The 26,742-nt window shown below is 46.4% G+C and overlaps 1 long non-coding RNA gene across 2 annotated transcripts; it reads left to right on the forward strand.

Moving 5' to 3' along the window:
* Positions 1-4,366: 4,366 nt before the first annotated feature.
* On the forward strand, positions 4,367-22,475 carry LOC146019651 (uncharacterized). Of its 2 annotated transcripts, XR_014450637.1 has the most exons (4): positions 4,367-4,662; positions 10,724-10,752; positions 18,688-19,052; positions 22,265-22,475. It is a non-coding gene; the product is annotated as an uncharacterized LOC146019651 (long non-coding RNA). The 2 variants fall into 2 exon arrangements; XR_014450636.1 differs by lacking the exon at positions 4,367-4,662 and having other exon boundaries at positions 8,898-10,752.
* Positions 22,476-26,742: the final 4,267 nt, after the last annotated feature.

Below are 26,742 nucleotides of genomic sequence, written 5' to 3' on the forward strand. Positions count from 1 at the left end.
GGGCCGCGGTGGTCCGCTGGGGGGTGGAATTGCCGGAAGGGGGTCTGGGGGGTCTGCAAATTGCGGGAGGGGGGGTGGTGTGTGGGGATCCGCGGTTAGCGAGAGGGGGCGGGGGTCCGCAAATCGTGGGCGGGGGCGTGGGGGGGCTTGAATCGTGGGAAGGGGGGTCCGCAAATCGCGGGAGGGGGGTTGTCGGGGTTAGTGAATTGCGGGAGGGGGGGTTGCGGAGGTCCGTGAATTGCGGGAGGGGCGCGTGGGGTGCCGTGAGTCAAGGGGGGTGGTGCGGGGGTCCGTGAATCAAGGGAGGGGTCATGAATCGCAGGAGGCGGGGGTCGTGGGGGGGCTGCGAATCGAAGGAGGGGGGGTGTGGGGGGTTGCCGTGAATTGCATGAGGGGGGCGTGAATCAAGGGAGGGTGGGCGCAGGGGGGTGGTGCGGGGGTCCGTCGATCGCGGGAGGGGGCATGAATCGCAGGAGGGGGGGTCGTGGGGGGTTGCGAATCGCAGGAAGGGGGGTGTGGGGGGTGCCGTGAATTGCGTGAGGGGGGCATGAATCGCGGGAGGTGGGGTCCCCGAATGTGTGAATTAGGGGGCGGTCGCAAATCGCGAGAAGTGCCGAGGGGGCCCACAAATCGCGGGAGGGGGGCGCTACGGGGGGTTCCGTGAATCGCGGGAGGGGGCGGCGCGAATTGCGGGAGGGGGGTCGCAAATCACAGTAGGGGGGGGGGGTGCCGTGAATCGCGGGAGGGGGGGTCGCGGGGGGCCCTTTTAATGCCGGGAGGGGGGGTCGCAAGGGTCCCGCGAATCGCGGGAGGGGAGGATGCAGGGGTCCTGCGAATCGCGGGAGGGGGCTCGCGGGAGGGAGGGGTCGCTGGGGTCCCGCGATTTGCGGGAGGGTCGCGGGGGTCCAGCGAATCGCGGGAGGGGGTGGTCGGGTCTGGGACGGATATTAGACAGCACTTACATCGACAGCCATTACATCGACACCATTAGTTCGACAGCTCAATAGGTCGACATGGTTTTAGGTCGACATGTCATTATGTCGACAGCTCATTAGGTCGACATGTTTTTAGGTCGACACTGCCATTAGGTCGACAGAGTCTATGTCGACAGTCAAAAGGTCGACATGGGTTTTTTCACTGTTTTTTGGCCGAAATGTCGACACAGTCGACATGGACACAGTTTGAAGTGTACCGCAGCCGCTCGCTATGCTTCGGGCACGGTGCCTCGCTGCGCTCGGCACACTATTTTATTCTCCCACCACGCCCTAGTGGATAGTAGGGCATGAAATACCGCCTGTCGGCACATGTCGGCTCAATAAACAGTGAAAAAACCCATGTCGACCTTTTGACTGTCGACATAGACACTGTCGACCTAATGGCAGTGTCGACCTAAAAACATGTCGACCTAATGAGCTGTCGACCTAATGAGCTGTCGACATAATGACATGTCGACCTAATGGTATGTCGACCTAAAACAATGTCGACCTATTGAGGTGTCGAACTAATGGTGTCGATGTAATGGCTGTCGATGTAAGTGCTGTCTAACAATAGTCCGGATACCGGGGTGGTTGCGGGGGTCCCGCGAATCGCGGGAGGGGGTTCGCGGGGGTCCCGCGAATCGCGGGAGGGGGGGTTCGCGGGGGTCCCGCGAATCACGGGAGGGGGGGTCGCGGGGGTCCCGCGACTTGCGGGAGGGTGGAAAGCGGGGGTCCCGTGAATCGCGGGAGGGGGGGTGCGGGGTCCTGCGAATGGCGGGAGGGGGGGTCACGGGGGTTCCGCAAATCGCGGGAGGGGGGGTCGCGGGGGTCCTGGCAGAGGGTAGGGATGTGCAGGAGTAATGGTGGATGGTGGCTGTGGAGTAATGGTGGATGGTGGGCGTGTACTGTAGCCCTGGCTGGGCGGGGGGAGGTGATGTCAAGGGGGTGGAACGTCAGACACATGAAAGTGAAACTGTTCTACACAGGAACGTTCTCCACAGGGGTTGAGTGACAGATCTGGCTAAATATATAAGAGATGTGTAAGACAAGAAAGTAGGGTTACACCCTCCCCTTGATGCAATATTCCTGGATTTATCTGGGTGCACACCCTAATTCAATGTGCTGCATGCACCTGTGTCGTCAGGCTACCGGGTGTTCCAGGACAGTAGGCAAGTACAATACAGTCACGAACTGTACATTATGGCAGCTGCCCATTGCATGGTTTGGTTCTACTGAATTCATGGGTATTCAATGCCGCAGCGAGCGGCCGGCGAGGGGGTTAAACAGCGAGGATTGCTGAAAATCAGCGATCCTCGCTGTTTAACCCCCGCGCCGGCCGCTCGCTCTATTCAACGTTCTGGGGAAATCCTTGTCACAGGACGGCGAGGATTCCCCAAAACAGCGAGACCCGCGGCTACTGCAGAAAACTCGCAGTTTTTAGCCGCGGGTCTCGCTGCTTCTGGAGCCGCATCCGCCAATTCCCCCTCGCTCAGAAAACGGAGCGAGGGGGAATTGGCGGATGCGGAGGCTGTGTTAAATGCTGTTAGGGTGAGTGGTGACAGCGAGCAGGAAGCTCTGATCGCTGTCACCACTCGCAAACAGCATTGAATACCTGCCATATGATGTGATGTCAGGTTACATGTTAGTCCATCTGTTTTGCTGTCCTGTGTTACCGTTCATGTGGAAGTATCGTCCGTGACTAGGAGGAGTGTCCAGTTACACTTTGCTGGGGTCCCGCGATTTGCGGGAGGGTCGCGGGGGTCCAGCGAATCGCGGGAGGGGGTGGTCGGGTCTGGGACGGATATTAGACAGCACTTACATCGACAGCCATTACATCGACACCATTAGTTCGACAGCTCAATAGGTCGACATGGTTTTAGGTCGACATGTCATTATGTCGACAGCTCATTAGGTCGACATGTTTTTAGGTCGACACTGCCATTAGGTCGACAGAGTCTATGTCGACAGTTAAAAGGTCGACATGGGTTTTTTCACTGTTTTTTGGCCGAAATGTCGACACAGTCGACATGGACACAGTTTGAAGTGTACCGCAGCCGCTCGCTATGCTTCGGGCACGGTGCCTCGCTGCGCTCGGCACACTATTTTATTCTCCCACCACGCCCTAGTGGATAGTAGGGCATGAAATACCGCCTGTCGGCACATGTCGGCTCAATAAACAGTGAAAAAACCCATGTCGACCTTTTGACTGTCGACATAGACACTGTCGACCTAATGGCAGTGTCGACCTAAAAACATGTCGACCTAATGAGCTGTCGACCTAATGAGCTGTCGACATAATGACATGTCGACCTAATGGTATGTCGACCTAAAACAATGTCGACCTATTGAGGTGTCGAACTAATGGTGTCGATGTAATGGCTGTCGATGTAAGTGCTGTCTAACAATAGTCCGGATACCGGGGTGGTTGCGGGGGTCCCGCGAATCGCGGGAGGGGGTTCGCGGGGGTCCCGCGAATCGCGGGAGGGGGGGTTCGCGGGGGTCCCGCGAATCACGGGAGGGGGGGTCGCGGGGGTCCCGCGACTTGCGGGAGGGTGGAAAGCGGGGGTCCCGTGAATCGCGGGAGGGGGGGTGCGGGGTCCTGCGAATGGCGGGAGGGGGGGTCACGGGGGTTCCGCAAATCGCGGGAGGGGGGGTCGCGGGGGTCCTGGCAGAGGGTAGGGATGTGCAGGAGTAATGGTGGATGGTGGCTGTGGAGTAATGGTGGATGGTGGGCGTGTACTGTAGCCCTGGCTGGGCGGGGGGAGGTGATGTCAAGGGGGTGGAACGTCAGACACATGAAAGTGAAACTGTTCTACACAGGAACGTTCTCCACAGGGGTTGAGTGACAGATCTGGCTAAATATATAAGAGATGTGTAAGACAAGAAAGTAGGGTTACACCCTCCCCTTGATGCAATATTCCTGGATTTATCTGGGTGCACACCCTAATTCAATGTGCTGCATGCACCTGTGTCGTCAGGCTACCGGGTGTTCCAGGACAGTAGGCAAGTACAATACAGTCACGAACTGTACATTATGGCAGCTGCCCATTGCATGGTTTGGTTCTACTGAATTCATGGGTATTCAATGCCGCAGCGAGCGGCCGGCGAGGGGGTTAAACAGCGAGGATTGCTGAAAATCAGCGATCCTCGCTGTTTAACCCCCGCGCCGGCCGCTCGCTCTATTCAACGTTCTGGGGAAATCCTTGTCACAGGACGGCGAGGATTCCCCAAAACAGCGAGACCCTCGCAGTTTTTAGCCGCGGGTCTCGCTGCTTCTGGAGCCGCATCCGCCAATTCCCCCTCGCTCAGAAAACGGAGCGAGGGGGAATTGGCGGATGCGGAGGCTGTGTTAAATGCTGTTAGGGTGAGTGGTGACAGCGAGCAGGAAGCTCTGATCGCTGTCACCACTCGCAAACAGCATTGAATACCTGCCATATGATGTGATGTCAGGTTACATGTTAGTCCATCTGTTTTGCTGTCCTGTGTTACCGTTCATGTGGAAGTATCGTCCGTGACTAGGAGGAGTGTCCAGTTACACTTTGTTAGGTGACTCAGATTACCCATAGAACCTGTTCTGTGTCCCGCCCCAAGTCCTACAGGTATGTCCCATCTCAGTCTACCAGCACTGTAGAATAAAAGCAGCAAGTTTGCTACTGAAGTAATCGCATCAGGTCTCCCGTAAGAGGTATGTGAAGAATACATTGCTTTGTCTTGTGTGTCAGTTATGGGTATGCAGTAGCCTCCGTCCTTATCCAGAGGGAACCGCTTCCAAATTCCTGGAGATTGCGGAAACATATTTCAGAACATTTCTGTTATTGCAGAGGCAGAAAATAATTCTGCAAAGCCTCTTGCTGATAATAGCCATGTACATGCGGCCATGCGTCATACTTGCTTTCCTACTGTACTTTTGGGAAAGAAAGAATGTCAGAGAGACTGTGAAGGTGACACGTCTACGGCAGGGTTGCCGACCCTCCCGCATTTCGCGGGAGTATCCCGCTTTTTGATTCTTTCTCCCGGTCTCCCGCTAATGTACTTGATCCTCCCGGATTTTAGCCTACCTGGCAAAAAAATCAGTGACTGCCATGCGCAAGTCACAAAGCGGCAAGCGCAGCGCCGACGGTACCCTCTGTGCGGCTGTCCTATTAAATGACAGCCGGGGACCGGATGTAGTCAGTCACCATCATAGCGGCAAGCCGGCAGCAGCAGCACAGAGCATGGGGCAGCCGCGGGATCATCAGCGAGCAGCAGAGGAGGGGCGGGATGTTATAACATCCGCGGCCCCCCTTCGCCGGACATCGCATTTTTAATAACGGCATATGCTATAACATATGCCGTTATTCATGCAAGGGACAGCTCTTGCGGTAAGAGCTGTCCCTTGCGATGCGGTGCCGGCACTGGACTTCCGGGTCTGTGACCCGGGAGTCCATCTGCGCATGCGCAGACCCCGGCGCCGGCCGCAGGGCACGCTGGGAGGGATCCGTGACGGATCCCTCAAACAGCGCTGCGGTAAGAAGCCCATAGGCTTCTGCAGGGATTCGCCAGCTTTAGTTGGCGATTACCTCCGCAGCGCTGACACTGCGGAGGCGCCATATAGCATATAGAAATGCGGTAGAAACCCCGAAAACGGGGTTTTTACCGCATTTCTGCTATATAGCATCCCGCCCGAGGAGAGGAGGCTACAGGACTCAGGAGCAGCAGAGGGCAGGCCGGCAGCGCCGCAGATGACAGTAAGATAGCGGCTGGCTGCTTCGGCACTTCCCTCCTGCTTCTCTCCCACTGCTCCCCGCTGCGCTGTTTACTGAATCAGGCTGTATCTCAAACCCCCGCCCCACTCAATACAGACACCCACACTGCCGCTGCTTCGTAAAAATTGTTCCCCTCCCCACTGCCTTATAACATTTTTATGAAGCAGTAATGAGGGTGCAGGAGGAGAGGAACAATTATTTTTATAAAGCAGCAGCAGCAGCAGCAGCGTGGAGGGAGGGAGAGAGGGAGGAAACAAGGATTTCAACTTTGAAAAATGTACGTAGCGCTAACTTTCTGAAGTACTATCTGAAATGTACTTTGGATAGCTCCGCCCATGGCCCCGCCCCATTTACATGCCGTAAATGGGGTGGGGCCATGGGCGGAGCTATCCAAATTACAATTGAGTGCTCCCACGCCCCCTCTCTCCCGCAAAGCCCAGCTAAGAAGTCGGCAAGTATGGTCTACGGCAACATCTGAAAGGTGTCATACAATGACTTAGATGGAGCCGGGCTCATTCGAGCCGCTAGCTTCCACCATCTGCCACCGGAAGTGGGCGCATGCGCACGAGACGTCCGCGCCCCCTGTTCGGAGCTCCCAGTCGGGCCTCACCGCCAGTCTCCGTCGGTCGCCGCCACCTCCCCCCGAATCCTGCCCATCTCCCTGAAGCAGGGATTCATCATTGAGGCAGATATATTAAGCCTGGTACAGTGATAAAGCTCCAGCCAATTAGCTGTGTTTGAAAAATGACAGTTACGAGTAGATTGTCTGGTGCTTTATCCCTAGCCATTTATCACCATTTTATCCCTTTACCAGGCTTAATACATCTGCCCATTGTGCCTTATAACCAATGCAGGGACATGACGCTGATGATTCCATTTGAATATATATATCTCTGACATTTATTTTCCCCCAAAAAATGTAACCGCTTCAAAATAGGGACTATGTAAAAAGCGGACCGGACTAGATTCCGGACCGTTGGACAGGACATCAAAATCTGCAGTCCGGAGCTTGTAGGGTCCCGTCCGGGGGTTGTCCTGTTCGGGGGGTGTCTTGTCCGGGGGGATGCCTGTGATAGCTATCACCAGGGACATGGGGGAGGGGAGATTACAGCCTCCCCGTGTGGTCCGGGCCGTCCGGTTTTTGCTACATGCCCGGACCATACAGGGAGGCTTTATTCTACCCCTCCTCCTCTACCTGGTAACAGGTGTCACAGGCAGAACCCCCAGACAGGACACCCCCGGACAGGACACCCCCCCGGACCGGACGATACAAGCTCCAAAATGCAGAGTTTGATGTCTGGTCCGGCGGTCCGGGGGTTTTGTCCTGATCCGGTTTTTACCCATACCCTGCAAAATATGGTTTATGTGAATCCCGGGAGATTGCTGGATGCTTCGGGGAAATTGCTATATTTACAAAATGCAGGAGGGTAGGCAACTATGCTGTAGGTAGATGAAGCAAACCTCCCAACTGTCCCAGGACTGTCACCTATTTTGGGACAGTCCTATACATATGTTGCATATACATACTGTATACATTCCGTGGGCGTGGATTGGTCTTTGATTAAACAGGTTTGGCAATGCATAGTCATACACAAAAAAAAAGGTATGGAAGTTGGAAAAGTAGGTAAGGGTAAGAACTGAACTGTGATCTGGTGATAATATACAGCAATGGTATTCTACAGTACCTGCAGCCCTCCAGCTGCTGGGGAACCACATATTCCAGCATGCCCTACCATAGTTTTAGCACTCCTCAATATTAAACTGTGGAAGGGTATGATGGGATATATAGTTCCACAGCCGCTTGGGGCTGCAGGCTACTATCTGGATGGATGATAGACAATGTCTAGGTCTATAATTAATAGGTTGACACCATATGGTCGACATGCTTAAAAGGCTGGCACAAACATATAGTTGACATGGCTATCGTCGGTGCATAAAAAGGTCGACATACTTTATCCATACAGTACCTCCCCAACTTGTAGGTCCCAGATACTGGGACGGCTGCATGGCGTGTCCAGAAAGGGGCGTGGCTTCACAGGAATGCCAAAAAGTGGTCGGGACTTCACGAGCATGCCCCCAGATAATTGTATAGTGTGTACCTAGCTTCATAAACATGAATTGAGCCCACAGAGTGGATGGGTTTGCTGCACAACATTTGCATAATTGCCTTGTGTGGTACACTGCATGCAGTACTTCATTTGTACATGTGCCAAGCTGCTGAGATCTAATAACTCCATGTAAAACTCCTTAATGCTTAACATGTTTATTTCCTTCAATTATTTACACAAACATTACTGTTAAGTCCTAGATTACAGCACCTGCTTTAATGCCGCCGCCTGCCAGACACATTTGCATGAGTTTGTGGTATTGCCAACCATTTGGGTGGCCAGAGCAGAGCTGTTGTACAGTTAAGTCTCGCAGTTTGCCCTAATCTTTGTTCTGTTTAAAAGCCGCCGTGACACAATCAGTTACTGGAACAACAATGTGCTAACTGTTGCGGGGAAGCAGATGAATGTATATAAAGGTCACGGAAATCCACGGTCACATATATTACACCTTTACAACGTCGGGATAAAGCACATATATAGAACTAGGTGACTCTTCACACCGTCGTAAGGGGCTGCGCCCCCTTAATTTGTGAACTTTTGTATATGAGAAATAAGGTTAGAATTGTATGAAAGATGCCCTGTATTGCAACTTGGGTGCCCGCGAATCGCGGTAGGGGTGGGGGTGTGATGCGAATCGCCACAAGAAAAAATCAACACAGAAAGGTCAACACATGTAAATGTTGACATAAGTGTGGCACTTCATTGGTGTCCATGTCGACACATGACAATGAATATGAAAACATAAAAAAAATGCAAAATAAATCTTCAAAAACTCCTGTTAACCTTTTTCATTGTCTACCATAGCCATTTCAGTGTTTTGCATGTGCCATTTAATCCTGGGGGTGCCGCGAATCGCGGGAGGGGTGGGGTGCTGCGAATCGCACAAGGGGGGGTCGCGTGGGGGTTCTTTTTGCTGCGAATCGCGGGAGGGGGTCGCGGGGGGGGGGGTGGGGTTTTGCCGCGAATCACGGGAGGGGGGTCGCGGGGGGGGGGGGTGGGGGTTTGCCGTGAATCACGGGAGGGGGGGGGGTTGTGGCGGGGGGCGCTCACCTGGTGACTGTGGAGTAGCAGTGCTGGGCAACATGGGGAGGCAGAGGGTGTCTGGCACTGTCATGTGAGTCAGAGGCTCCACCCAGCGTTATACACACACTCACACACTTTGAGTGACAGATGTAGCCAAATATATAAGAGATACAAAACTTGAATGACCTAAAGTCATTTGGGCATACTCTAATGCAATGGTCGGAAGATTGAATAATTTTGGGGATCATCTTGCATTTAATGGAGAGCAGGGGGCAGTGGTGGAAGTACCAGAGACAACTGAGCCGGTTGCCGCCAGGTGTTTGAACTTAAGGGGGCACACAACCGTCTCCATTGCCTTTCGGTGCCCTAGTCACTTACATCAGAAGCTCTGCAGCAACATCAGGACGTGGAGCAGCGGCGGTGCGGTAGGAGTTGATCGAGCAGAAGGACTCAGAAGTCAGGAGGCGGGGGCACTGACCGAGAAAGTCCTACTTACTGTTCGTGCCCGTCTCCCACTTGAGCAACCCCAGCTCCTTCACCCGCGCTGCTGCTGCTCAGGTTGAGACTGGAAGAGGGCAACGTTCTGTTTAATTTTACGAAGGCTGTGTGCAGCAAAAGATTTTGGCTGTGCAACTTTGGAAGGAAATTAAAATTTTTGTGCGTCACACATATATAACTGGAAAATGACGTTCAGCATTTGTGTTAACTTTACTTCAAAATTATATTAAACATTCAAAACACAGCACATAATGTAGTTAATGGGTATTGAGTTTACAACTGCAAAAAGGGGACCACTGCTGCTTTGTGCACTCTGTTGTAATGTCTGTGCGCATACAGCTTAGAGGGAACACCGGAAGAGGGGCTAACAGACGTGCCGGGGCGGGTTAATTTGGCCCGGCTGCAGGGGTGTTGGTGTTGAAGGAAGAAGGGGCACCATTGTTATTTCACCTCCGCGCCCCCCTGGTGTGAACTTACGTCACTGGCAGGGGGCACCCCTGCGTCTATCACAGAATTTAAGGATGGCTCTGAGACAGGTATACATGTTGAACTCGCTAATCCGTGTATATTCGCTGCCTAACAAGCAGGTCGAACGCACCCCCCCCCACCCTGCTGACATATCCCCGTAAGACGATGCGAGCGAATGTGTACATATACACATCCGCTCGCTCACCAGCAAATGAGGTTTCCTCTATTTGCACATAAAAGTAAGCCTGGACTTTCTTTTATGCTTAGGCACACATGCCTATTTTGGTTTTTACTTTTGCTTTGTTTTGAGTTGGTGTTAAGCTGAATTCATATAATGTTTGCCTTTGTACGTCCCAACAGATAAAGGGCGAGATGTACTAAGCTTGAGAGTGATAAACCACCAACCAATCAGCTTTGACAGGGGTTTACACACAGTGAGATTTTGGCAGTCAAAATCTCCTAGGAGGTTAGCCAAAATCTCTTGTGCATCTACTCAAAATTGCTTAGTCAAAATTGGCCATTAGCCAATATCTCACCGTGTGTACGGGGCTTAACTGTAATTTTTCAAACACCATCTATGATATGACCGTTAAGATCTGATTGGCTGGTGGTTCATCAATCTCCATTTTATCACTTCTCAAGCTTAGTACATCTGTCCCAAAGGGAGATATAGATTAAGCCTTGGGGGCACATTTATCATGTGTAATTATCTGGGACCAGGCAGGCCCCGATAATTAACATTCTAACTTGCCGCGAGTGATGAAGCAATTCATAACGAACAAATTAAAACTGGGGCGGTATGAATGAATACAGTAATCCCTACCGATGCTTTGGCAGATAGACATAGAGTTAATTATTTTAATGATCAATCAATTGATTACATGTGGTGTTATTTATTTTCCAGACACGCAGCCATGTGGAACCCCAATCAAGGTGAGTCTTATCACTTCAGTACATATGTTCAGTGGTGACTAGAGGGGGTACTAATTACCTGGGCCTGATGGAGGGGCCCAGGGAGGCCCCCGTTATCTGGCATCATCATCAGCTGCTGCAGCTCTTCTCAACATAACACATGCTGCTGTGTGCTGGGCTGCAGTGTGGCCAGGGAGGTGCTTGAAGTACATGGCCACGCCTCCCGCAATTAGTCATTTCCCCCTGAAAGTACCTGGGCCCAGCCCGGCTCTCTGATCTCCTGCATATGTTGCAAACATCCATGGATTTGCCTACTGCTCTCATGAGTAATAAATGTACCTCCTGTATTCAGAGCCGTCATCTATGCCCCACCCCATTATTCTGTTTAAATGTCTGTCGTCAGTATGGACTTGTAGCGTCACCATCCTTGGTGTAGACCATGTCGGACTGGGACATGAAGGGCCCACCAGGGAATGCAGTGATAGGTGAACTTGTTTACGGGTGTGGATAATCAGAGTTGGTTTGGCCAGTGGCCACAGAGGCTTGACTAACCCCTAAAGCAGGCCTGTCCGAACTATGACCCTCCAGCTGTTGTGTTGTGAAACTACACATCAAGAAAAGAATTCCCAATTCGGGGCACTCATTCAACTGATATCTAGTGTAATGAATCCTGTTGAGAGTATCCACCGACAAATTCAATGTTAAAATGTAACTTTTATTTATATTATTTTGTATTGCTGAAAGCCAGCGAAGTTTAGACAAACCTATAAAAGTGCAAATCATAGAAATAAAGTGATTAAAATATATTACATTGTGTTTGTGTTATATTCTATTCTGTCCTCCATCCGTGTCAGTGTATGATACCACTGAAAATAGTGACCCAATATTATAGTATTATCTGTTTTAGTATCTTTATTACCCAACGAATAGTGTTACTGTTGTTTTATTTTTACTCGTATCAGTCTTATGATTACAGATTGATATACTAGATAGTCAAAACAGTGTTGCTTTGTATTTAATATGAGAACACTACAATACAATGTAGCCACAATAAAGTAACAATGTAATTCTCACTGTCCACTGCTTTATGTTGAGTGTGATTTGCTATGAATCACTCAAATCTAGTGTTTCAGCTAGTAGGCTGCAAATTTTGCAGGAATTGAACTGTGTATTTCAGCCAGATTTTTAATATATACTCTGATTCCCTGCCAGCTGTTAAAGATGCTTAATTGTACTTTAATAGGTTCTGGCGTAGTCTAGCACAGATATAGGGTTAAGTGTGTTGTACTGATTTTGTCAAGAGTAGCCAGGACTAACAGATCTATTACTTTATGATATGGGCTAGTGTGTATTTAAATGTGTCCGAGTCCGATCTTTGAGCTTTATACTACAATGTGCTCCGGACTGAGTATCAGGGGCGTAACTATAGCACCGCAGCCCCCGCGACCGCGGGGGGGTGCTATGCATGTGCGGGCGCCGGGGGCTGCAGTGCTACAGTTACGTTACACCCCGCCGCACCATCCCCAGTCTTTACCTGTGCAGGTGGGGAGGACGCTGCGAGGCGGCTGGGGGGACGGATGCTGCGGGGGACACAGCTGCGGCAATAACTTACAGCTGAGCCGGGCAGGGGGAGCCGGGAGCTGTCTGTACTGAAGAAGAAAAAAAAAAGCCCATACAATGAATGGGCAGCCTGTGATTGGCTGAGAGAGCGCTCAGCCAATCACAGGCTGCCCATTCATTGTATGGGCTTTTTTTTTCCTTCCGTACTGACAGTGACAGCTCCCGGCTCCCCCTGCCCGGCTCAGCTGTAAGTAATTGCCGCCTCTGTGTCCCCCGCAGCGTCCGTCCCCCCCCACCTGCATTGACGGCTACCTGGGGGAGTGGCGGGTGAGTGGCTGGGCGGGGGGGGGCGCCCAAAATGTAGTTACGCCACTGCTGAGTATGCTTACTATTAGGGACAAAAATGTGCCCAGCTTTGAATAATGTAGGCATTGAGAGCCCAGCTATCACAGTAATCCTGAAATGCGCGCTACACCGCACTACCACACTATATGGTTAATATCCTAGCTTTAATAGCTTTTCAATATATGTTCTCAAGAATCAGGGTATACATATCTCATTTATAATGAAATAGTTAGTGCAACGGGTGTGGTACAGGGGTCCGACATTCCGGATCCTGACAGTCATTAGCCCGACGTCGGGATCCCGACTGGCCGGACCCAGACAGCATGGTGAGCGCAACTAAGCCCCTTGCGGGCATGGTGGCTCGCTACGCGAACCACCTATTCTATTCTCCCTCTATGGGGGTCGTGGACGAGGGAAAATAGCAGGTGGCCATCGGGAACCCGACTGTCTGTGTTTTGACAGTAGGGATGCCGACATCGGGTAAATGCATGTCGGGATCCCAACTGTCGGTACCCGTCCGGCACCCAGTGCAACACTACTTACCTAAATATAGGTATTGTATGTCAGTATATATTGCAGACAAGTGTGCACTATTGAGCGCGCTGTAGTGCGCTGCTGCACTATTATCTTGTCTAGGTTATATAGAAATTGGCTGTACCATGCATCAAATAATTATCATTACAGTTCATACGCATGTAATGCGCTATTGGGCGGGATACGCTGCACTTAATTCCTGCAATTGGAAATGTATCACACTTGTGCCTATTTAGACACATTTGGACATTACTGTAGTAATTGAAGGTTTTGCTATTGGTAGCACCTTTAAACTAGTGTTGTGTACACACCATGCAATTTTAACATGCCGTGGAACCAATCTCAAAGTAAGTTGCTTGCTCCGGTCGGCAGAAAATATGATGCACTAATGGGCACACTGTGATGTACTGATGCACTTTTATCGTATTTCAGTTATATAAGTATTTATTTAGATATTTATTGTAACGTGCATCAGATATTTATCATTGCAGTTCATAGGTGTCATTGCGCTATTTAGGGGGACACGCCGCACTGTAATCCTGCAAATGAACATATATCACACTTGTACCTATTTTAACACATTTTATTCATGCTATAGTAATAGGAGGTTGTGCTATTAGTTGCACCTTTAGATTGGTATTGTGTACACACCATGCAATTTAATATTGGTTACACATGCAGTGGAAACAATATTGGTTACACATGCAGTGGAAACAATCTCAATGTAATGGCTATTAAATAACGGGGCAGAATGTTGTACCACAATATACATATTATTAGGGTAATCCCCCACATAACACAGTGCAATTTATAATTTTTAAAATCAGAGACAGACAAGAAACAGCATCACTCCTTAGATCGTGGAGTGAGCTGTATGCCAATGCGCATTTCGCGTCGGCTTTTTCTAAGGCAAACCCGGCTGCTGGGTTAAAGGAAGTTTTATAGCAGAGAAGGGACCGCCGCTTCCGTTTTGTTTGATTGACACTTCTGCCAACCAGTCTGCTTATTTCTATCAGAGATATTTTATATATTGTTTTGGATGTTATTTTAATAGTATTGATTGGATAACTGTAATATTAACTAATTCTGTTTCTTATATCTCTAACATTGATGTATTTGTGATCTCATTTATTTGAACATGATTTTTATCCTACTACCTTAATTATAAATGTATTCATTTTAATTTATTGTGTATATAGTTATTTGAGTATTAGTATATCTTGACCCATTATGTCTTAATCAGTGATTATCTCGTGGTGCATATAGTGTATAAATGAATAATATTAATTGTTGTTATATTGTGAATTGGGTTGTGCTAATAATACATTTTATTGATCTGTGGGAAATTATATTGTGCTGTATAGTGACAATATTAAATAAAAAATGTGCAAAATTATAGTGCAATTAAATAGTTAACTCTAATATAAAACCCATATTTAAATGGTTAATGAAGAAAGTGTCTTAAGTTAAAGTGCTAGTGAATCATTTATTTTAATCTAAATAAATATAATGTAAAAATTATTTATATTCTAATTGTGATGGTAGCATATACTTTTAAATTAGGTCATGCGTTTATTTGTATTATTATCGTCATACATTTTTTTTAAGAGAATATATAATATTTTAGAGTTATTGGCAAATCTATTCCTCAATTAAAGTCTTTATGACAGAAATACATTATAATTTATGTAGTCATTAAGACCTTTAGGTTGTAGGCAATCCAGTAAAAATGTCCAATAACTTTCTTTCTTTAAAAGTTATTGGGTTAAATTATCCCCTCGTATTCCCATATGTATTCATTCCAAGCCAAAAGCTCGCAAGTTTTTTGGGATTGGATTCATGTTTGTCAGGCCACTGAAGTTAGCTGTTTGAATTTCCTTTGACCTTCTCTGCTATTTCTGATCGAGCCAACATGCTCTAATACTCTTTGTTTAAACGGTCTTGTGGTCATCCCCACATACACATGCACTAACATACCAAACAGTATATGAGTCCTGTTGTTTTGCAATTAATATAATCCAAGATGGTCCTGGAATTCAGTGGTCTTTTGCATATAGCTGCAAGCTTTGCAGCCTCCACATTTGTAAGATCCTCTGATCTTCTTGTCAGTTTATTTTGGTTTGGCATAGTGGCTTCTGACCAATATATCTTTCAGATTATTGGCTCTCCTCCAATTTATGGGAATTCTTGGACCCAAAGCTACATCCAAATCAGGGTCAGTTTTAAGAATATTCGGGTGTTTTTGTATTGTCTGTTGTATTTCCTGCCATTCAGAAGAGATTCACCTCTGTGAATCCCTCTTAGAACTGGTGGAAAGTGGGCACTCATTTTGTGCAGTAGTCCGTCTGTTGCTGTATGTTTTCTGTGTAAATCTGTGACAATCCTGCCATCATTTGTTTTGTTAATCTTCAAATCCAAAAAGGTTACCGTTTCCTTACTAAATTTATACGTAAATCTCAGATTAAGATTGTTTTTATTCAGAACCTTGATGAATGTAATCAACTTGTCCATCCCACTTGATAAATAAGTCATCGATGTATCTCATCCAGACTAAAATGTGTTGGGTGTATTCATAATGTTTTTCTTCAAAGACCATTGTCTCCTCCCACCACCCAATATATATATATTAGCATAGGTGGGGGCACAAGCTGCCCCCATAGCTGTGCCCCTCACCTGCAAGAAATATTTATCATTGAAGACCAAATAGTTTTTGGTAAGTACAAATGTTAGCAATTTGATCAGAAATTGATTGAATTCTGTATCTTTTTCTTTTTGCAAAAAATATGCGACCACTCTGATCCCATTCTCATGTGCTATGCTCGTGTACAATGACTCGACGTCACGAGGATAATTCTTTCTTCCACATTAATCTCATCTAGTTTGCATAGCACATCCCTTGTATCTTGTGTGTATGATGGTAATGATACAACAAACTTTCTGAGATGTGTATAAAAAAAAATGCTCACCTGTTCTGTAAGATTCTTTATCCCAGATATTATTGGGCATCCTGGGGGCTTAGTTTCGTGCTTGTGAATTTTTGTGAGCATATAAAATGTTACCACTACCGGGTCTGATACTTCCAAAAATTGATATTCCGTTTTTGTAATAATTCCTTGTTGGTGGGCTCTGGGTGATGTTGAAATACTGTGACTTTAAATTCTCTGTTGGATTGAAGAGTAAAAGTTTTATAGCAACTTGAGTCATTAAGCTGTCTCATAGTTTCTATGCAATAAGCTTCTCTGTCCCATAGCACTATATTGCCACCTTTATCAGATGCTTTTATCAACAGATCTTCCCATGTTTGTATTTCTTTTAATGCTTTGTGTTCTTCTTTACACAGATTAGATGGTTTTGAAGATTTTAATTTGTTATTCTGACAGATTTTATCAAGATCTTTCGAGATTAGACTGATGAAGGTTTGAACCACTGGGCATATATTGTTTTGAGGACAACAGATCTGCATATAGACCTACTAGTACTAGATTCTTCACTGCTCTCATTTTCTAGTTGTTGTAAATGGTCTAAAGCTTATTTTTCTTTTGTTGTTAGAGATTCTTGTGTTATCCGATTTATCCTGTTCCTTCTCAGAGGGTTATTAGTTGATTTCCATTGTGACTGGGTTGCATAGAATTTTGTAAGCAAGAGCTTTCTACCAGCTTTAACCATATAGTGTGGTAGCGCGCATTTCAGGATTACTGTTATAGCTGGGCTCTTAATCCTTACATCATTCAAAGCTGGCCACATTTTTGTCCCTAATAGTAAGCATACTCAGTCCGGAGCACATTGTAGTATAAAGCTCAAAGATCGGACTTGGACACATTTAAATACACACTAGCCCATATCGTAGCGTTGTGTAATAAAGATACCCTGTATGTAAAACAGATAATACTTTCAGACCGCACTTTTTACCCGTTTTTTTACAGTTTTAAAACTGAAAGGTGCAGAGTAAATTTTCCGGTTCTATTGAACTGGTATTTCTAAACGGTAATAAGGCAGGGTCCTACCCGTTTCAGACCCTTTTTTTTCATCCACTGTTTTCTATGGGTTAAAACGGGTTCAGAGTTGTGAAGGAACAAAAACTGCACTGAAATACCGTTTAAAAACATGCGGTGTGAAAGTGGTTTTAGCTGGCAGACCCGTTTTTAGAAACGTTTTAAAATACCTGGTCAAAGCCAGTTTTGCGGTCTGAAAGCAGCATAATATTGGGTCACTATTTTCAGTGGTATCATACACAGACGGAGAACAGAATAGAATATAACACAAACACAGTGTAATATATTTTAATCACTTTATTTCTATGATTTGCACTTATATATGTTTGTCTATACTTCGCTGGCTTTCAGCAATATTAAATAATATAAATAAAAGTTACATTTTAACATTGAATTTGTCGGTGGATACTCTCAACAGGATTCATTACACTAGATACAGTATCAGTTGAATGAGTGCTCCGAACTTGGAATTCTTTTCTTCTTTTCTTGATTTGTACTAGTAACAATATTCCCAGGGAGCACCTCCAGAATCTAATGAGTGACAAAGATTATATAGAAAATCTGGAAAAAACTGATTCCAAAGACAGTAGTAGCAGTCTATGCGGACAACCACAACCTCTCTAGTGAACTACACATCCCAGCATGCCTTGCCATAGTTTTAGCATTTCTTAATAGCAAAGCTGTGGCAAGGCATGATGGGACTTATAGTTTCACAACAGCTGGAGGGCCATAGTTTGGACATGTCTACCTTAAAGATATCAATGTAATGTTCCCACAAACTGAGGGCCCTACTGTATCCTTGTGGACAAGTCCAACCATGAGTGTTGAGACCTTTTTATCCAGATGCACAATTCTGAAGAGCCTGTGCTCACCGGGGTAAATTTACTAAGATGGGAGTTCTATTGCAGATGGGATGTTGCTATGGGCAACCAATCAGAATCTACTTATTTATTTAGTACCTTCTAGAAGATAATAGATAGAATCTGAGGTACTTATATGTTAGTTGGGCGCCCACTAAGCTATTTGCTTAGTTTTCCGCGTACCCTCACGGGGCTCGCCACGCGTCAGGGCTCGCTGCGCTCGCCACACTATATAGAATCAACTCTATGGATAGTGGGGGTATGAGCGTACTAACTATAGTGGGCGTCCAACTAACATATAAGTACCAAATTTGATTGGTTATCCATAGCAACATCCCATTTGAAATAGAAATCCCAGTTGCTGCCCAGCTACCCCCACTAAGCCACACATGGAGCTGTGGCTGGGATGAGTATGAATCGGAAATGCCCGTTGTTGCTCGCAGTCGCGTATGTACACTCTGATGCATGCTCAGCTGCTAATATTGCGCAGATACAGAGTGGACTTGCCCACGACTCTAAATCAAGCCCATTAAGTCCTAATCAACCCATTTAATTTGTCACGGAAATACAGATGTCAGATTACTGTTCTTGATGTACTGGGCGGGTAAGAATTTATGTCTCACACATAATGCTTGGCCTAATTATTATATCATTGTGTATTTCAGGAACACCTTATGGGCAACCCGGATATGGGCAACCAGGTTATCCTCCACAACAAGGGTCTTATCCCGGGCAGCAGCACCACCACCATGGCACAAATCCAGGATACCCTGTTCAACCAGGTGTAGGATACCCTGGATCTGTTCAACCAGGTGTAGGATACCCTGGATCTGTTCAGCCAGGATATATTGGTGGTGGCACTCCTCAGTACCCAACTGGATACCCTAGTGGCTGTAACCCAAATGAACATGGTCACAAGCACCAAGGGCATGAGCATGGACACCAAGGGCATGAGCATGGACACCAAGGGCATGGACATGGGCATGGACCCCAAGGGCATGAGCATGGACACCACCATGGGCATAAGCATGTACGTGTCAATATGTATAAATGTGTCATTTACAATGTAAAGTATCAATCTGACAGTCATATGGCTGCAATATGATATTTAGGCAAAGGGGATAGAAAGGGGCAAGTGGAAAGTATGTATGTAGGTACGTACAGACATACGCGGTAGTCTCGCAATGTTCCTCAGGGAACTTTTTGGACTTACAGGATATCTTTTAAGGGGACCCTTGGGACCTGCTGCGCCCTATGCAGGCGGCTTGGTTGCCTTGTGGAAAATCCGCCTTTGCATAGTACAGAATGTCACTAGACATAGAGCGTGGTGTATGCACTTTCATATGGGTGCCGGACAGGGTCCTGACAGACATTTACCTGACGTCGGGATCCCGACTGTCAAAACACCGACAGCTATTTTCCCTCGTGGGGGTCCACGACCACCATAGAGGGAGAATAGAGTAGGTGGCTCGCGTAGCGAGCCCGCAAGGGGCTTAGTTGCGCTCAGCATGCTGTCTGGGTCCGGCCAGTCGGGATCCCAACATCGGGCTAATGACTGTCGGGATCCCGACTGTCGAACCCTATACCACACCCTTTTCATATGAAAAGGGAAATCGTAACATGTCAGACATGCTTTAGAGAGAATTTTCTTGAGCATTATTATATAAGCTAGTAAAGGATACGTCTCCTATATGCAGAAGTGGCTCCAGAGGTGCGGCTGCAGCACAGTTCAAAATTTGAATAGGGAAGTCACACTAACTGCCAGTGAGTCCATTGGGAATGGCACTTGGTGGCTGTGAGTGTGGCTCCACTATTTGAATTTTGACCTCCGGAGCTGCTATTGCCTATAAGATTCCACTGTTGTCTGACTCTATGGTTATACCTAGGGCCTGATTCAGAGGTGGACACAGGGGTAGATGTGTGATTAGGCATCAGGGGGGATTAGTGGTATCGGTGCACTAGGCTGTGGCTCTGACAGGGATTGCCGGAAGAAACAATGGGGTAAATTTACTAAAATGGGAGTTCTATTTCAGATGGGATGTTACTATGGGCAACCAATCAGAATCTACTTCTTATTAATTTTGCACCTCTAAAAAAATAATAGGTAGAATCTGATTGGTTGCCCATAGCAATATACCATCTGAAACAGAAGTCCCATCTTAGTAAGTGTCCCCCACTATATTATTAATACATCTCATCGGCATTACTTACTGCTTTGCCTTGGTAAAGGGCTGAATCAGGTAGAGGCGGAACTATAGTGTCGATATACTGTAGTATGCAGTGGCCCTATGTTTTTATAGTCTGTGTATGCATCTGAATCACACTGTGTTGTACTGGAATGGCCGCACAATCAGAAAGCCAGCAGCCCGTTCTATTGGGCGGACAGGCTGATCACTGAGGCTGTCTCTGGGCTCTGCTCTGCCTGTTCTGGTTGATTCGCTAACACCCTTGTGAGTCAACCAGAACCCGCCCTGCAAATGGTGGTATGCTGCCCTCCCTCGAAGCGTGTGTTTGCACGCAGGACCTGCGAATGGATATTTACCATGAACATCAATTTGCAGCCTGTGGGTAAACACCAACATCATTCGATGGTCGCTAACCATCGAATGATGTGGAACGTGCACGCGTATATCGAAGTGACTCTCAGGACACTTAGATTTGCGTGCACCCTCGGGAGGAAGTGGGTGGGCAGCAGACATCTGGTGATGTCAGCTTTCCGCCTCCGGCACCCACGTCACAGCCAAATTACCATGAGAATGCACAGCGTTTACATGGGAACAACCGCGAAACTCTGGGTGTTCCCATGGGCGCGGCTATCCGTCGCCGTCGCGCGCACCCGGCGTATGCACATGTGCACAAATGCGGCTGCGCATACACCAAACATCGGTCCTGTGCAAACTTAATGCCGGCTGCGAACTGACCAGAATAAGATTTGTGGTGCGATATGTACTTTCAATTTTCAAATTGGAGGAAAACTTAGCACAAATAGCACATTGTGTATATAGCTTGGGATTGTCATCAAAAGCACAAATAGACTGTACAGTCAAGCCAATTTTGACTATATTGTATACAGGGGGTGATTCAGGTTGGTTTGCAAAAGCAAATTCCTTTAATGGACAAAACCATGCCGCACTGCAGGTGGGGGTAGTTTGTAAAATTGTGAGCAGAGAGAGTTACATTTGGGTGGGGTGTGTTCAAACTAATATCTATATTGCAGTGTAAGAATAAAGCAGCCAATATTTACCCTGCAAAGAAATAAAATAAATCGCCCAAATCGAACTCTCTATGGTTTTGTCCAATCCAAACAGAATCACCTCCACAGTCTACTGTTCTAGTGTAATCAAAATTGCTCATAGTCAAACTTTCATGTAAATATAGTCAAAATTGTATAGTTCTGGGGAGTTCAATGAAAATTGCATAGACAAAATAGTATAGTCAAAATCTCATGTAAAAATTGTATGGTTCTAGGGAGTTCAAGGGAAATCACATAGTCTGGAGTATGGAACACAGACCGAACCCACTACTAACAACATCATCTTGATGTCTGTAATTTAGAAGTGCTCAGTTTGAAGAGATTTTACAATTGACGTTTGTTAATCTGGGCTGATGACATTTCCCATTAGAGATATGGGAAATGCAGACAGCATGGGGGGCTGATGTAGATTTTAGGGCATGGATGATCTTTTTACATAATGTGCACCGAAAGCCCTAAAATATTGTGAAAAGGGTGTAAAAATACCAATTTATGTTATTTTACTAGGCAAAAAAAATAATAAATAGGCTCATAAAACAATTTAAACCAAATATATCAAATAACATGGGTGCCGGATGACTCACCGACAATCGAGATTCCGACGGTCGTTTCTCCAACATCGGAATTCCGACTTACACGCGCTACTTTCCCTCGTGGGGGTCCATGACCCCCATAGAGGGAGAATAGAATACAGTAGGTGGAGAGCAGTCATGCCCGCAAGGGGCTTTAATGCACTCTCCCCCCTGTCGGGCTTATGACAGTCCGGATTGAGATGTTGGAGAAACGACCGTCGGCGAGTAATACCATACCCATATCAGACATATACAGGCATAATTATGTGGACACAGGAAAACAGCATGGCACAACCGATGCTAAACCTCACTACTGCATAGATTGTACAAACACCTGTTCAGTATGTATTAGGCATTATTAGTAATGATAAGCTAATGCCGTATACAGGATTTAACCTCTCTCTCCCCCTCTTACAGCATGGCCACGGATCCGACTCAGACTGAACTCCGCCAGGACTTTTGCACTGAATACAGACTAATAAGAACATTTTTATGTATAGTTGGCAATGAGCTAACAAAAAGAAATGTGTGTGTATATAATATATATCTATATCTAATTATCTATACATGCACATTATATATTTCAATGTGAAGCAGCAATTGTGTGAGATTATACATTATCTATGTCCTAAAGACTACTAAAATAAAGTTTTAATAATTTTTGTGTGTCAATTGTGATGTCATATTCTACTGTTATTTTACTTCAATTCATTTATAGGGTAACAATCAGCTGATTTAAGGGGTACTATGGAAGCTTTGTAGCGCCAGAAGTAAATAAAATATAGGAATAACAACAATAAATATTAAGTAGTGCTGTTAATTGAGGGTATCCTGTTCATGATCTAAATAACGAACAGTGACATGGAACAGGAAATAAATATGGCCTGCAGAAATGAACTTGCATTATTATTATTATTATTATTATTATTATTATTATCATTATTATTTTAATGGGTGATAGAGAAATGTTTATTTAAGAAACAGGTGCAGTATCACAATAGAGGGCCAGATGTATCAAGCTTCAAAAAGTGATAAAAGGAAGATTGAGAAAACCACCAGCCCTACCTGTCATTTTTCAAACCCAGTCTGTGACATGGCAGTTAGGAGCTTAGGCTCCAGCATGGCTGGTTCGTTATCACTTTTTTTGAACCTTGATGCATCTGGCCCAGGGACTGAGGGCATGGCCAGAAGTCCAAAGAGCCATCCCCCATAATGCCAAAACGAGGACGTGACTTGTGTTATGCTATAGTGGGTCTACAATGGCTAGGTCGATAGTCACAAGGTCAACACCTGCAATGGTCAATGGTTGACACATCATAGGTCGACATTGCCAGAAGGTTGACACAAGCTTAAGGTCGACATGGTCGACAATCAAAAGGTTGACACAAATTTTTCAACGTTTTTGGTGTCTATATCACCATGGACACCATATAATGCACCACTTCCCCTCACATGGCTCACTGCGCTCGCCATGCTTCGGGCACTATTATTCTCACTCTATGCCCACTTGGACAGTAAGGTATGAAATTAATAATCATAAAACAACTGTGATTTTAACAGTGGATGTGCGATGCCGAAAACAAGTAGCATCGCCTATTCTCTTCAACTACAGTGGGGCCAGGTTCCATTTAATGTATAAATATGGGTAAATTTATAAAGATGGGAGTTTTATTGAAGATGGGATGTTGCCCGTAGCAACGAATCAGAATCGACTTCTTGTTTATTTAGCACCTTCTAGAAGATGGATCTAATTGGTGGCTTTTGGCAACATCGCATCTTCAATAGAACTCCCATTTTAGTAAATTTACCCCACAGTGTCTAGTTAGATATTGAATAGGTCCACAGATAAAAGATTGACTGTGCTTATGGTCGACACGACAGCTACAAAACATCGACATAACAATGGTCAAAACTATTTTTGTTTTCTTTTAACATTTGCTTTATTCAACATCCACGTGAATTACAGTTGGGAATAGTAACCTCTAGCGAGGGAAAAAATCATCTTCATCTGTTATCCCAGTCCCAGTATATACTTCTACAGAGCAGTGCAGAGATAATAGGATCCTATTCCTATCAAAACCTTTTAAGCCTTTCAAGACCAATGTCTAGTCAGGCTCAACAGTCCTAGCGCTAGTAGCAGATCCACTTTAAAATACGAACATTAACATCGTTCAACTTTCAATTTAGACCATTTTTGAATAATAAAATTTTTTGACAATAAATGTAAACATTAAAACCAGTCTGTTTGAATTGCAAAAAAGAAACATTGCAAAAGGTTAAAACCTCCCAAAATGATCTATTATCAGTCATTGGTAAAACACTTCTGAGAAGGATAGAATATTGTACAGAAATATTATAGTCACTACATCCATATTGATGTTGTTGCACACAGTACTTCCCTACCCTCCCAGAATGGCGGGGAGACTCCTGATAATCGGGTAGAGCGCCTGGACCACTGGAAAAGTTGGCAAGTCTCCCACATCCCCGTCTTGTTAACCCTTAAGTATTGACTGGGACTTGAATAACGGAGGAAGGGGAATTTTTATGATAAATGAAAGTGTACAAAAAATATTTTTTTTTGCTTTATTTATTAAAAGTGTCTTTTTATCCATTCCTACTGGTTTATAAATCTAATCATGAGTTACCATCTCTCCTGAATCCTGACACTGAAATCTCCACTCCTTACCTTGCATTCTGCAATTTCACATCATCAGATCGATCCTGACTCATATTATCCTTCCACTAAAGGTCCATACCCACTGAGCGGCTTTCCTCCTGCCCGGCGCCGACGGAGGGGGGAGGATGGCTTTGCATAGTCCGTCCTCAAAGCCGCTCATCTGCTGATATTACCAGCAGATGAGCGGCTTTCCTGGCGATGATGTGGGAGCGCATACACACTGGGCGGCTTTGAGCTGAAAGCCGCTCAAACATGCTGTGTTGAGCGACTTTCAGCTCAAAGTCGCCCAGTGTGTATGGGCCTTTATTTCCACTTCTTCCAGGGTCTTGTGGTTTGTAAATGACACATCTCTGAAGTTTTCAGTACACTTTGCTGTTGTAGAAATCACACATAATCTAGGCGCAATCTCAGGTGTGTGTGTGTGTGTGTCAGGTAGTACAATACTCACTAGTGCGTGACTAATATGTGTATAGTGGATATTTGATAACAAGTGACATTTACTTCACTGTGATTAATGAATGTGTATTCAGGTGTCAGTAGTCTGCATGTGCTTGTGGTACATATTATTTTATTACGTCCTCAGTGTGGTGTATTGTGTCAAAGGTCACAACAATAAAATATATGGGCATTGTGGGGGCAAGAGATAATAATAAGACTGGTGGTAATTTATAAGAAAGATGGCTTGGTCAAAAGTAGTAGTAGAAGCACTTACATCTCTCAAGTAGTGTATCCACTTTTGGGCCTTGTAGGGAAGAATTCCGGAATGCACGCATACAAAGCTGCCTGTCATCCAATTACTTTTCTTTGGGTGTAACATTCTCTGGGTTGTTTTTGGGCTCCACTGGTGGAGGGGTTTGTATATTTGCAGGGTTGCCTACTTTTAGGTTATTCTCTTTGGGAGAGGACATCCAGCTAGAAGAAGCAGAGGGGGAGGCGGCGGAGCTGGAGGTGGGGCTAACACATTGTTTGGGGGTGTGGCCAGCACGTTAGCATTATTGTGGCCACACCGCCTGCTGGGAAATGTCAGTTTTACAGGCATTTCACAGCGGGGGTCGGGCCATGATGATGCGATTCGCGTCATTGGGTCTCTGCGGACCCCCATCCAGGGGATATTGCAGGAGGCTTTGCCCACCTTCCCCGGTGGCCGGGAGGCAGACCCAATTTATAGGATCTTCCCAGCCATTCCGGGAGGGTAGGCAAAATGGACATATGTGATATTTGGGGATTATGACAATGAGTTCTTTGTCTGCTTGATCAAAGGTTTTTACCCTGCACAGAAACAAAATAACTCACACAAATCTAACTCTCTCAGCACATGTTACATCTGCCCCACCTGCAGTGCACATGGTTTTGCCCATTTTCCAAACAAATTTGTACTGCGATCAGATCTGAATAAAGGCCTCAGTGAGGGGAGGAGGGGTGATATTTGGATTTTTGTGGTTTGTCACAGCAGCTTAAAGGGCTGGGGGCCATCAGGCTGCAAGCATATTGAAACCAATGGCTCCCACCCCAGTGTAGTGATGCACTAGTACCGCCTATTTTGGTGTTGGTTCCACCTACCTTTCTAGAAACTTTTCCAGGGACACACTTTTAGTTTCCAATCCACCCTACATGTACAGGGTATGTCTGGCACATATGTTACACATATGTAGCTGTAGGGAGCACATAGTTATCAAGGACCATTCTGCAGAATGTCGCTTCCACCCTCCGCCAGTATTGGCAAGTGTGTATGTCAGGTCCCCGCGGCTACTAATACCGGTGGTCATGGCATACTTCAAGTGTGTACGGGTCAAAACAGGTATATGTACACATGAGACAAGCCTGTGACAACCGGGAGGCTGGGTGACACCAACGTGCCCACAGCCCTGAAAAGAGTTGCGGAGCCCCGTGTCACCAGGCTGTCTGCCGTCATGTAAAGGCTCATGGGAGTCCTAGCTGCACAGGCACTTAGAGGAATGATGCTGCTGCATGACTACAGTACAGCACAAGACAGCAGCCCCCTGCAGTAACAGGCAGATGAACGTGGGCTGTTCATCTGCTTGTTTGCACTGCTGACAGGGGAGGGTAGACGGAGAGCTTCTCTTCACGATTCAGTGACTCTTGCTACAGGGTACAAAAGCAGGGATGCAGAGCAGGGAGAGCGCCTCTACTGCCCGGCGGCTCCCTATTTTGCATCCACTGCTGAGTGGGTGGTGCCGGCTTTGCCGGCAAGTGTATA

Source organism: Crinia signifera, chromosome 7 (assembly GCF_055691185.1).
Source record: "Crinia signifera chromosome 7, ASM5569118v1, whole genome shotgun sequence".
Taxonomy (NCBI): Eukaryota; Metazoa; Chordata; class Amphibia; order Anura; family Myobatrachidae; genus Crinia; species Crinia signifera.